Source organism: Anomaloglossus baeobatrachus, chromosome 2 (genome assembly GCF_048569485.1).
Source record: "Anomaloglossus baeobatrachus isolate aAnoBae1 chromosome 2, aAnoBae1.hap1, whole genome shotgun sequence".
NCBI classification, from domain to species: domain Eukaryota; kingdom Metazoa; phylum Chordata; class Amphibia; order Anura; family Aromobatidae; genus Anomaloglossus; species Anomaloglossus baeobatrachus.
The window spans coordinates 348,695,280-348,708,494 of record NC_134354.1 but is presented as its reverse complement, the minus strand read 5'-3'; the positions used below and the strand labels follow the sequence as shown (position 1 = coordinate 348,708,494).

Here is a 13,215-nt window from a genome sequence, read left to right as displayed (position 1 = left end):
CGCAACACACACACACACAACGCTACAGACACACAGCGCTCCACAAACAACGCAACACATGCAACACACATACAAAACCGCTCTCACCCCCCACCACACCCAGACAACACCCAGAACATGTACATCATACATTAACTACATAATACGTAAATTCTAGAATACCTGATGCGTAGAATCGGGCCACCTTCTAGTATATATATATGTATATAATGTATGTGTATATATTTAATGTGTGTGTGTGTGTGTTATATATATATATATATATATATATATATAACACACACACACATTAAATATATACACATACATTATATACATATTATAATATATATATATATTATAATATGTATATAATGAATATATGTGTACATACAGCATATATGTATAATATGTGTGTATAATATATCTATTATCTATATATATAATTGCCTTATTCTGTCTGTCTGTCTGTCTATCTGTCTGTCTGTCTGTCTGTCTGTCTGTCTGTCTGTCTGTCTGTCTGTCTGTCTGTCTGTCTGTCTGTCTGTCTGTCTGTCTGTCTGTCTGTCTGTCTGTCTGTCTGTCTGTCTGTCTGTCATGCTCCGAAATTGTGTCCTTACGGTGACACAAAGCTGATTGGCCGCTGGGCTCGCCATGGCCCCGCCCCCCCACACGGATTGGCCTCTCGCCCCGGCTCTCTGCAGGCCCCGCCCCCCTCACGCAATGCACGCTCGCTCTGGCCCAACTGACACGGAGCTCCGATTCCCAGGTGAGTACACACACACATCAGATCACACTCACTCTCACACTCACTCTCACACACACCTCACACATCACAACATGCTGGGATATCGCTTGCTTCTACACCGGCTCTGTCAGGATCCCGGCAGCGCCAGACATAACCTTGCGATGCTGGGATCTTGACGGAGGCCGTGAAAGCTGGTAACCATTATACACATCGGGTAACTAAGGTCCCTTAGTTACCCGATGTGTATCATAGTTACCAGTGTACACCGGCTCACACTCACTCTCACACACACATCACATCGCATCCACACATCAAGGTCCTGCAGCTGCGGAACATACACACACATAACAGCACACACACACACACACACATACACACACAAATCAGATCACACTCACACACACCTCACACATCACATCGCATCCAAATACTCACAACATCCTGGGATATCGCTTGCTTCTCGGCGGCGATACTGTGCTGTTGTGAGCTTCCAGGACCTGCCGGGGGATCACATGGCCAGAAGCATGTGATATCCCCGGATGTTGTGAGTATCAGCGCGTATGTGCAATATCGTCAGTGTGTGTGTCTTTGTGTGTGAGTGTATGCGATCGAGTGTGTGTGAGTGTATGCGATCGGGTGTGTGTGAGTGTATGAGATCGGGTGTGTGTGAGTGTATGCGATCAGGTGTGTGTGAGTGTATGCGATCGGGTGTGTGTGAGTGTATGCGATCGGGTGGGTGTGTGTGGGTGTGTGTGAGTGTATGCGATCGGATCTGTGAGTGTCGGCAGAGGAGCACGGCGTGCTGGAGGAGGCTGAGAGGAGAGAGGCTGAACCTGGGGAAGGCTGGGATGGGGAGGCTGATGCTGGAGACGGAGAGGCTGATGCTGGCGCAGCATGGCGGATGGAGCACCTTTGGGAGTGCGCAGCATGGCGGATGGAGCACGTTTGGGAGTGCGCAGCATGGCGGATGGAGCACGTTTGGGAGTGCGCAGCATGGCGGATGGAGCACGTTTGGGAGTGCGCAGCATGGCGGATGGAGCACGTTTGGAAATGCGCAGCATGGCGGATGGAGCACGTTTGGGAGTGCGCAGCATGGGGGATGCAGCACGATGGGGAGTGCGGAGTATGGCGGATGGAGCACGTTTGGGAGTGCGCAGCATGGAGGATGCAGCACGATGGGGAGTGCGGAGTATGGCGGATGGAGCACGTTTGGGAGTGCGCAGCATGGCGGATGGACCACGTTTGGGAGTGCGCAGCATGGCGGATGGAGCACGTTTGGGAGTGCGCAGCATGGGAGATGGAGCACGATGGGGAGTGCGCAGCATGGTGGATGGAGCACGTTTGGGAGTGCGCAGCATGGGGGATGGAGCACGATGGGGAGTGCGCAGCATGGCGGATGGAGCACGTTTGGGAGTGCGCAGCATGGCGGATGGAGCACGTTTGGGAGTGCGCAGGATGGGAGATGGAGCACGATGGGGGGTGCGCAGCATACGGGATGGAGCACGATGGGGAGTGCGCTGCATGGGGGATGGAGCACGATGGGAAGTGCACACCTCCCCCCAACACACACACATACGCGCGCGCGCGCGCACACTGCACACCACACCACACACACACTGGGAACCACAAACAACTGCCCTACACAGACACCCACACACACAGACAACGCTGCACACACAAATATACGCACATACCGCACAACACGCACATTGCACAAAACATACCTCCCCCCAAAACACACCACACACACACAAACTGCGCAACACACACACAACGCTACAGACACACAGCGCTCCACAAACAACGCAACACACAAACAACACCGCTCTCACCCCCCATCACACCCAGACAACATCCAGAACATGTACAGCGCCCTACACAAACACTTGGTAACTACACACAACAACATATATATATATATATATATAGATATATAACAAAAATCATACATGAACTACACAATACGTAAATTCTAGAATACCCGATGCGTAGAATCGGGCCACCTTCTAGTATATATATATTTGTGTGTGTGTGTGTGTGTGTGTGTGTATATATTTAATGTGTGTGTGTTTATATATATATATATATATGTACACACACATACATACATACACACACACATACATACATACACACATATTATATATATCTATATATATAATTGCCTTCTTCTGTCTGTCTGTCTGTCTTGCTCCAAAATTGTGTCCTTACGGTGACAACCGTCTGATTGGCCGCTGGCTCGGCCTGGCCCCGCCCCCCACGGATTGGTCGCTCGCCTCGGCTTGGCCCCGCCCCCCCGAACGGATTGGCCGCTTGCCCCGGCCCTCCGCACGCATCGCCAGACATAACCTTGCGCTGCTGGGATCGTGACGGAGCCGGTGAACGCAGGTAACCATTATACACATTGGGTAACTAAGGTCGCTTAGTTACCCGATGTGTATCATAGTTACCAGCGTACACCGGCTCCCGGTACATATGTGCAGGGAGCCGGCATTATACTCCTCTCCCCCCAGGACTACTCCTCCTATTACAGTCCTCCTATTATACTCCTCTCCGAGTATAATAGGAGAACTATTATAGCATGGGGGATGGAGCACGATGGGGAGTGCGCAGCATGGGGGATGGAGCACGATGGGGTGCGCAGCATGGGGGATGTAGCACGATGGGGAGTGCGCAGCATGGGGGATGGAGCACGATGGGGAGTGCGCAGCATGGGAGATGGAGCACGATGGGGGGTGCGCAGCATCGGGGATGGAGCACGATGGGGGGTGCGCAGCATCGGGGATGGAGCACGATGGGGGGTGCGCAGCATGGAGGATGGAGCACGATGGGGGGTGCGCAGCATGGAGGATGGAGCACGATGGGGGGTGCGCAGCATGGGGGATGGAGCACGATTGGGGGTGCGCAGCATGGGGGATGGAGCACGATGGGGAGTGCGCAGCATGGGGGATGGAGCACGATGGGGAGTGTGCAGCATGGGGGATGGAGCACGATGGGGGTGCGCAGCATGGGGGATGGAGCACGATGGGGAGTGCGCAGCATGGGGGATGGAGCACGATGGGGGGTGAGCAGCATGGGGGATGGAGCACGATGGGGGGTGCGCAGCATCGGGGATGGAGCACGATGGGGGGTGCGCAGCATGGAGGATGGAGCACGATGGGGAGTGCACAGCATGGGGTATGGAGCACGATTGGGGGTGCGTAGCATGGGGGATGGAGCACGATGGGGAGTGCGCAGCATGGGGGATGGAGCACGATGGGGGTGCGCAGCATGGGGAATGTAGCACGATGGGGAGTGCGCAGCATGGGGGATGGAGCACGATGGGGGGTGAGCAGCATAGGGGATGGAGCACGATGGGGGGTGCGCAGCATGGGGGATGGAGCACGATGGGGAGTGCGCAGCATGGGGGATGGAGCACGATGGGGGGTGAGCAGCATAGGGGATGGAGCACGATGGGGGGTGCGCAGCATGGGGGATGGAGCACGATGGGGGGTGCGCAGCATGGGGGATGGAGCACGATGGGGGGTGCGCAGCATGGGGGATGGAGCACGATGGGGAGTGCGCAGCATGGGGGATGGAGCACGATGGGGGGTGCGCAGCATGGGGGATGGAGCACGATGGGGGGTGCACATCTCCCCCCAAAACACACACACCGCCACACACGCACTGCACAACACATTACACACACACTGGGAACCACAAACACCGCCCTACACAGACACCCAACACACAAACAGCGCGGCACACACAAATATACGCACATGCCGCACAACACACACATTGCACAAAACATACCTCCCACCAAAACACACACACCCCACACCAACCGCGCAACACACACACACAGCGCTCCACAAACAACGCAACACACACAACGCAATACACAAACAACACCGCTCTCACCCCCCGCCACATCCAGACAACACCCAGAACATGTACAGCGCCCTACACAAACACTTGGTAACTACACACAACAACATTATACTCCTCTCCCCCCAGGACTACTCCTCCTTTTATAGTCCTCCTATTATACTCCTCTCTGAGTATAATAGGAGAACTATTATAGCATGGGGGATGGAGCAGGATGGGGGGTGCGCAGCATGGGGGATGTAGCAGGATGGGGAGTGCGCAGCATGGGGGATGGAGCACGATGGGGAGTGCGCAGCATGGGGGATGGAGCACGATGGGGAGTGCGCAGCATGGAGGATGGAGCACGATGGGGAGTGCGCAGCATGGGGGATGGAGCACGATGGGGAGTGCGCAGCATCAGGGATGGAGCACGATGGGGGGTGCGCAGCATCAGGGATGGAGCACGATGGCGGGTGCGCAGCATCAGGGATGGAGCACGATGGCGGGTGCGCAGCATCGGGGATGGAGCACGATGGGGGGTGGGCAGCATGGGGAATGGGGCACGATGGGGGGTGCGCAGCATGGGGGATGGAGCTCGATGGGAGGTGCACACCTCCCCCCAACACACACACACACACAACATACCACACACACACTGGGAACCACAAACACCACCATACACAGACACCCACACACACAGACAATGCCGCACACACACAACACCCAACACACAAACACCGCGGCATACATTAAATATACGCACATACCGCACAACACACACATTGCACAAAACATACCTCCCCCCAAAACACACACACCCACACAAACCGCGCAACACACATACAACGCTACAGACACACAGCGCTCCACAAACAACGCAACACACAAACAACACCGCTCTCACCCCCCGCCACACCCAGACAACACCCAGAACATGTACAGCGCCCTACACAAACACTTGGTAACTACACACAACAACATCTATATATATTATATATATATATATATATATATATATAACAAAAATCATACATGAACTACACAATACGTAAATTCTAGAATACCCGATGCGTAGAATCGGGCCACCTTCTAGTCTATATATATAATTGCCTTATTATGTCTGTCTGTCTTACTCCAAAATTGTGTCCTTACGGTGACACAAAGCGGATTGGCCGCTGGCCTCGCCATGGCCCCGCCCGCCCGCACGGATTGGTCGCTCGCCCTGGCTCCCCCCCCCCACGGATTGGCCGGCCGCTCGCACAGGCTCCGCCCCCCACACGGATTGGCCTCTCGCCCCGGCACCCTGCACGTATTGGCAACTCGGCCACGCCCCGCCCCCCCCCACGCAATGCACGCTCGCTCTGGCCCCGCCCCCCGCACGCAATCCCCTGAACTGACATGGAGACACGACTCCCAGGTGAGTACTGTTCCCCCGGGAGCCCACACTAGCATACGCCGCCAAACCAGCCGACACATACCCTCGCATTGCTGGGGCTGGCCGGCGTATGCTGGTGTTGGCTCCCGTGCGAGTGGGGGACGGGATGCGCTGGTAACCATGGTAGCATAGTTACCAGCGCATCAAGGTCCTGCAGCGGCGGAACATCCACACACACACACACACACATATACACACACACCTCACACACACATCAGATCGCATCCACACACTCACAGCATCCGGAGATATCACTTGCTTCTCGGCCGCGATACTGTGCTGTGAGCTTCCAGGACCTGCCGGAGGATCACATGGCCGGAAGCATGTGGTATCTCCGGATGTTGTGAGTGAGCGCGTATGTGCAATATCATCAATGTGTGTGTGTGTGTGAGTGTATGCGATCGGGTGTGTGTGAGTGTATGCGATCGGGTGGGTGTGAGTGTATGCGATCGGGTGGGTGTGAGTGTATGCGATCGGGTGGGTGTGAGTGTATGCGATCGGGTGGGTGTCAGTGTATGCGATCGGGTGGGTGTGAGTGTATGCGAGTGTATGCGATCGGATCTGTGAGTGTCGGCAGAGGAGCACGGCGTGCTGGAGGAGGCTGGGAGGAGAGAGCCTGATCCTGGAGAAGGCTGGGAGGGGGAGGCTGATGTTGGGGGAGGCTGGGAGGGTGTAGGCTGATGCTGGGGGAGGCTGATGCTGGGGGAGGCTGGGAGGAGAGAGGCTGATGCTGGGGGAGGCTGATGCTGGGGGTGGCTGGGATGAGAGAAACTGATGCTGGGGGAGGCTGATGATGGGGGTGGCTGGGATGAGAGAGGCTGATGCTGGGGGAGGCTGGAAGGAGAGAGGCTGATGCTGGGGGAGGCTGGAAGAAGAGAGGCTGATGCTGGGGGAGGCTGATGTTGGGGGAGGCTGGGAGGGTGTAGGCTGATGCTGGGGGAGGCTGATGCTGGGGGAGGCTGGGAGGAGAGAGGCTGATGCTGTGGGAGGCTGATGCTGGGGGAGGCTGAGAGGAGAGAGGCTGATGCTGGGGGAGGCTGATGCTGGGGGAGGCTGGGAGGAGAGAGGCTGATGCTGGGGGAGGCTGATGCTGGGGGAGGCTGGAAGGAGAGAGGCTGATGCTGGGGGAGGCTGATGCTGGGGGAGGCTGGGAGGGGGAGGCTGATGCTAGGGGAGGCTGGGAGGAGAGAGGCTGATGCTGGAGGAGGCTGGGTGGAGAGAGGCTGATGCTGGGGGAGGCTGGGAGGAGAGAGGCTGATGCTGGGGGAGGCTGGGATTCAGAGGCTGATGCTGGGAGGCGGAGGCTGATGCTGGGGGAGGCTGATGCTGGGGGAGGCTGGAAGGAGAGAGGCTGATGCTGGGGGAGGCTGATGCTGGGGGAGGCTGGGAGGAGGGAGGCTGGGAGGAGAGAGGCTGATGCTGGGGGAGGCTGATGCTGGGGGAGGCTGGAAGGAGAGAGGCTGATGCTGGGGGAGGCTGATACTGAGGGAGGCTGGGAGGTGGAGACTGATGCTGGGGAAGGCTGGGAAGAGGGAGGCTGGGAGGAGAGAGGCTGATCCTGGGGAAGGCTGGGAGGAGGGAGGCTGGGAGGAGAGAGGCTGATGCTGGGGGAGGCTGGAAGGAGAGAGGCTGATGCTGGGGGAGGCTGGGAGGGGGAGGCTGGGAGGAGAGAGGCTGATGCTGGGGGAGGCTGGGAGGAGGGAGGCTAGGAGGGGGGAGGCTGAGAGAAGAGAGGCTGAGGCTGGGGGAGGCTGAGGCTGGGAGGAGAGAGGCTGATGCTGGGAACAGAGAGGCTGATGCTGGGAGGAGAGAGGCTGATGCTGGGAGGAGAGAGGCTGATGCTGGGAGGAGAGAGGCTGATGCTGGGAGGAGAGAGGCTGATGCTGGGAGGAGAGAGGCTGATGCTGGTGCAGCATGGGGGATGGAGCACGATGGGGAGTGCGCAGCATGGGGGATAGAGCACGTTTGGGAGTGCGCAGCATGGCGGATGGAGCACGTTTGGGACTGCGCAGCATGGCGGATGGCCCACGTTTGGGAGTGCGCAGCATGGCGGATAGAGCATGTTTGGGAGTGCCCAGCATGGCGGATGGAGCACGTTTGGGAGTGCGCAGCATGGCGGATGGAGCACGTTTGGGAGTGCAGAGCATGGCGGATGGAGCACGTTTGGGAGTGCGCAGCATGGCGGATGGAGCACGTTTGGGAGTGCGCAGCATGGCGGATGGAGCATGTTTGGGAGTGCGCAGCATGGCGGATGGAGTACGTTTGGGAGTGCGCAGCATGGCGGATGGAGCACGATGGGGGGTGCGCAGCATGGGGGATGGAGCACGATGGGAGGTGCACACCTCCCCCAACACACCACACACACACTGGGAACAACACACACCGCCCTACACAGACACCCACACACACAGACAACGCTGCACACACACACAACACCCAAACACCGCGGCATACATAAATATACGCACATACCGCACAACACACACACATTGCACAAAACATACCTCCCCCCAAAACACACCACACCCACACAAATCGCGCAACACACACACACACACAACGCTACAGACACACAGCGCTCCACAAACAACGCAACACACATAAAACACCGCTCTCACCCCCCGCCACACCCAGAACATGTACAGCGCCCTACACAAACACTTGGTAACTACACACAACAACATCTATATATATATATATATATATATATATATATATATATATATATATATATATATATATATATATATATATATATATATATATATAGAACAAAAATCATACATTAACTACACAATACGTAAATTCTAGAATACCCGATGCGTAGAATCGGGCCACCTTCTAGTATATATATATAATTGCCTTATTCTGTCTGTCTGTCTTGCTCCAAAATTGTGTCGTTACAGTGACAGTGTCGTTATAGTGACAACTGTCGGATTGGCCGCTGGGCTCGGCCTGGCCCCCCCCCATGGATTGGCCGCTCGGCCTGGACCCGCCCCCCGCATGGATTGGCCGCTCGCCTGGACCCGCCCCCCGCATGGATTGGCCGCTCGGCCAGGCCCCGCCCCCCAACGCATTCCTAGAACCCACACAGAGCCCCGACTCCCAGGTGACTGCTGCAGCCCCGGAAGCCCACACCGGATAGCCAGCCGAGACATACCGTTGCGTTGCTGGGATCATGTCGCTGGTAAACATGGTACACATCGGGTAACCATGGAAACCACTTTGCGTACTTACCCGATTGTGTACCATGGTTACTAGCGCATGCCGGCTCCCTGCCCATTAAGATCGTTGCTCTCCCGCTGTTAAACACGCCGATGCGTGCTGCACAGCAGGAGACCAACAAACAAAAAATGAACCAGCACTGTCGCTTTGAATAGTTACCCGATGTGTACCATGGTTACTAGCTTACCCCGACTCCCGGCACTCCGACACTTTGATACAATGTATAGTAGTCAGTGTACAGCTTGGATAGCAGTGGAAATTTGATGTGCAGTCTGAGTAACTCAACACACAGCCAGTAATATCTAAACCAATGGCAACGAAAGTGAGTGCATTGTGCCCAATTAGCCATTTTCCCTCCTCGGTGTCATGTGACTCATTAGTATTACAAGGTCTCAGGTGTGAATGGGGAGCAGGTTTGCTAAATTTGGTGTTATCGATCACATAGTCTATCATGCTGGTCACTGGAAGATCAACATGGCACCTCCTGGCAAAGAATTCTCTGAGGATCTGAAAAAAAGAATCGTTGCTCTACATAAAGATGGCCTAGGCTATAAGAAGATTACCAACAGCCATATACTCAGCTGCAGCATGGTAGCCAAGACCATACAGTGGTTTAACAAGACAATTTTCACTCAGAACAGCTTCGCCATGGTCGAATGAGTTCCCGTGGTCAGCATCATATCCAGAGGTTTTCTTTTCAAAATAGATGTACGAGTGCAGCCAGCATTGCTGCAAAGTAAAAGTGGTAGGGGGCCAGCCTGTCAGTGCCAAGATCATACGCTACACACTGCATAAACATGGTCTGCACGCCTGTCGTCACAGAAGGGAGCCTCTTCTAAAGATGATGCACAAGAAAGCCTACAAATAAATTGCTAAAAAAAAAGCAGACTAAGGACATGGATTAGTGGAACCATGTCCTGTGGTCTGATGAGAGCAAGATAAACTTATTTAATTCAGATGCTGTCAAACATGTGTGGCAGAAACCAGGTGGGGAGTACAAAGACAAGTGTGTCTTGCCTACAGTCAAGCGTGTCTTGCCTACAGTCAAGCATGGTGGTGGGAATGTCATGATTTGAGGCTGCATGAGTGCTGCCGACTGTGGGGAGCTACAGTTCCAACATGTACAGTGACATACTGAAACAATAAGAAGTAAATGGCACTTCCTCCGTGCAAATGATAGTAAATGTTGGGGTGCGCTTTAGGTTCCAAGGCCTTAGGTCAACAGAAGAATACAAGGCACTCCCAAAATTGGCTGCAACGTGTATTTATTTAATTGTGCATAACAGAACGTTTTCTGTCCAATATGGACCTTGCTCAGTAGCACTGTATACAAAGATAACACAAGGATCAATCCATGATTTGAATATACAAAACAAAAATTTAAAATTTGTATACAATACAAAAGAATTTTCCAAAAAGTGAAAAACTGTGAAGAGAAAAAAATAAATAATAATAATAATAAAAAATAATATTTCTTATATACTAAACAATATTTGATTCACAGAAAAAAAAAGAGAATTTTGTTACTTACCGTAAATTCTTTTTCTTATAGTTCCGACATGGGAGACCCAGACCATGGGTGTATAGCTTCTGCCTCCGGAGGACACACAAAGTACTACACTAAAAAGTGTAGCTCCTCCCTCCTAGCATATACACCCCCTGGATAACCAAATATAGCCAGTTTAGTGCAAAAGCTGAAGGAGGACATCCACCCACAAGTAGAGATAGAGCAAAAACCGGAACAACCGGAGCCTCTGTCTACAACAACAGCCGGTGAAAAAAACACACGGAACAAGAAAACTGCCAACAGGCAACAGGGAGGGTGCTGGGTCTCCCATGTCGGAACTATAAGAAAAAGAATTTACGGTAAGTAAACAAAATTCTCTTTTTCTTCATCGTTCCTTATGGGAGACCCAGACCATGGGACAATCCAAAGCAGTCCATGGGTGGGAATAAACAGAAAACTGAGAAGTAGGCGAAACCTAACTTCACAAATGGGCGACAGCCGCTTGAAGGATGCGCCTGCCCAAGCTCGCATCTGCCGAAGCATGAGCATGCACTTGGTAGTGCTTCGAAAAGGTATGCAGACTGGACCAAGTGGCAGCCTGACAGACCTGCTGAGCCGTAGCCTGGTGCCTGAAAGCCCAAGAGGCACCGACAGCTCTGGTCGAGTGTGCCTTGATCCCCGGCGGGGGAGGCACTTGAGAACACTGGTAGGCATCGGAAATGGCCGACCTAATCCAGCGAGCTAGGGTCGGCTTAGAAGCCGAGAGACCCTTACGCTGACCAGTGGTCAGCACAAAGAGAGGGGTGCACCGTCTAAGAGCAGCGGTGCGAGACACATAGATCCGGAGCGCCCGCACCAGATCCAGAGTATGCAACGCTTTTTCAAAGCGATGAACAGGAGCCGGACAAAAGGAAGGCAGGGAAATATCCTGGTTAAGGTGGAAAGGAGATACCACCTTAGGAAGAAAGTCCGGAGACGGACGAAGAACCACCTTGTCTTGGTGAAAAACCAAAAAAGGTGACTCCGAGGAGAGCGCAGCCAAATCAGAGACTCTCCTGAGGGAAGTTATGGCCACTAGAAAGACCACTTTCTGTGAAAGACGAGACAAAGAAACCTCCCTAAGTGGCTCAAAAGGGGGTTTCTGCAAGGCCGTGAGGACCAGATTAAGGTCCCAGGGATCCAGAGGTCGCCGGTAAGGCGGAATGATGTGAGATGCGCCCTGCATGAAGGTGCGCACCTGAGCCAGCCGGGCGATACGCCGTTGGAACAACACTGACAGAGCCGAGACCTGTCCCTTGAGGGAATTGAGGGATAGTCCTAGCTGCAGACCAGACTGCAGGAAGGACAGAAGGGTCGGCAGGGCAAAAGGCCAATGGGCGTGGCCGGAAGAACGACACCAGGACAGGAAAATTCTCCAAGTCCTGTGGTAAATTTTTGCCGAGGAAGACTTCCGAGCCTGAGTCATAGTGGAGATGACTTCGGGAGGAATGCCGGAAGCCGTCAGGATCCAGGACTCAAGAGCCACGCCGTCAATCTGAGAGCCGTAGAATTCTGGCGGAAAAACGGACCTTGTGAGAGAAGGTCTGGACGGTCCGGGAGATGCCACGGCACCTCTACGGACAGACGGAGCAGGTCTGGGTACCAAGCTCGCCTGGGCCAGTCTGGAGCAATGAGTATGACCCGACGGCCCTCCATTCTGATCTTGCGCAGGACTCTGGGCAAGAGAACTAGAGGGGGAAACACGTAAGACAGACGGAACTGGGACCAATCCTGAACCAGCGCGTCCGCTGCAAAGGCCTGAGGATCGTGGGAGCGAGCCACGTAAACCGGGACCTTGTTGTTGTGCCGGGATGCCATTAGATCCACTTCCGGAGTTCCCCACTTGCAGCAGATCGACCGGAACACTGCCGGATGCAGAGCCCACTCGCCGTTGTCCACGGTTTGACGGCTGAGATAATCTGCCTCCCAGTTTTCTACGCCTGGGATGTGGACTGCGGATATGGTGGACTTGGAGTCCTCCGTCCACTGAAGGATGCGTTGAACCTCCAACATTGCCAGGCGGCTGCGAGTCCCGCCCTGGTGATTAATGTAGGCAACTGCTGTCGCGTTGTCTGACTGGACTCGAATGTGCTTGCCCGCCAACAGGTGGTGAAAGGCTATGAGAGCTAAGAGCACAGCTCTGATTTCCAGCACATTGATCGAGAGGGCTGATTCGGACGGAGTCCAAGTGCCCTGTGCTCGGTGGTGGAGAAATACTGCTCCCCAGCCGGATAGACTGGCATCCGTGGTGAGGATCACCCAGGACGGGGCCAGGAAGGAGCGTCCCTGAGACAGAGAGAGGGGCCGAAGCCACCACTGAAGGGAGCTCCTGGTCTGTGGCGACAGAGCCACCAACCTGTGCAAGGAAGAAGTCCGCTTGTCCCAACAGCGGAGAATGTCCAGCTGCAGAGGACGCAGATGGAACTGGGCAAA

The 13,215-nt window shown here is 54.5% G+C and overlaps 1 protein-coding gene across 2 annotated transcripts in view; it reads right to left on the bottom strand.

Moving 5' to 3' along the window:
* TANGO6 (transport and golgi organization 6 homolog) overlaps positions 1–13,215 on the bottom strand; it is a 99,732-nt gene that overhangs the window by 30,364 nt on the left and 56,153 nt on the right. The window lies entirely within an intron of this gene.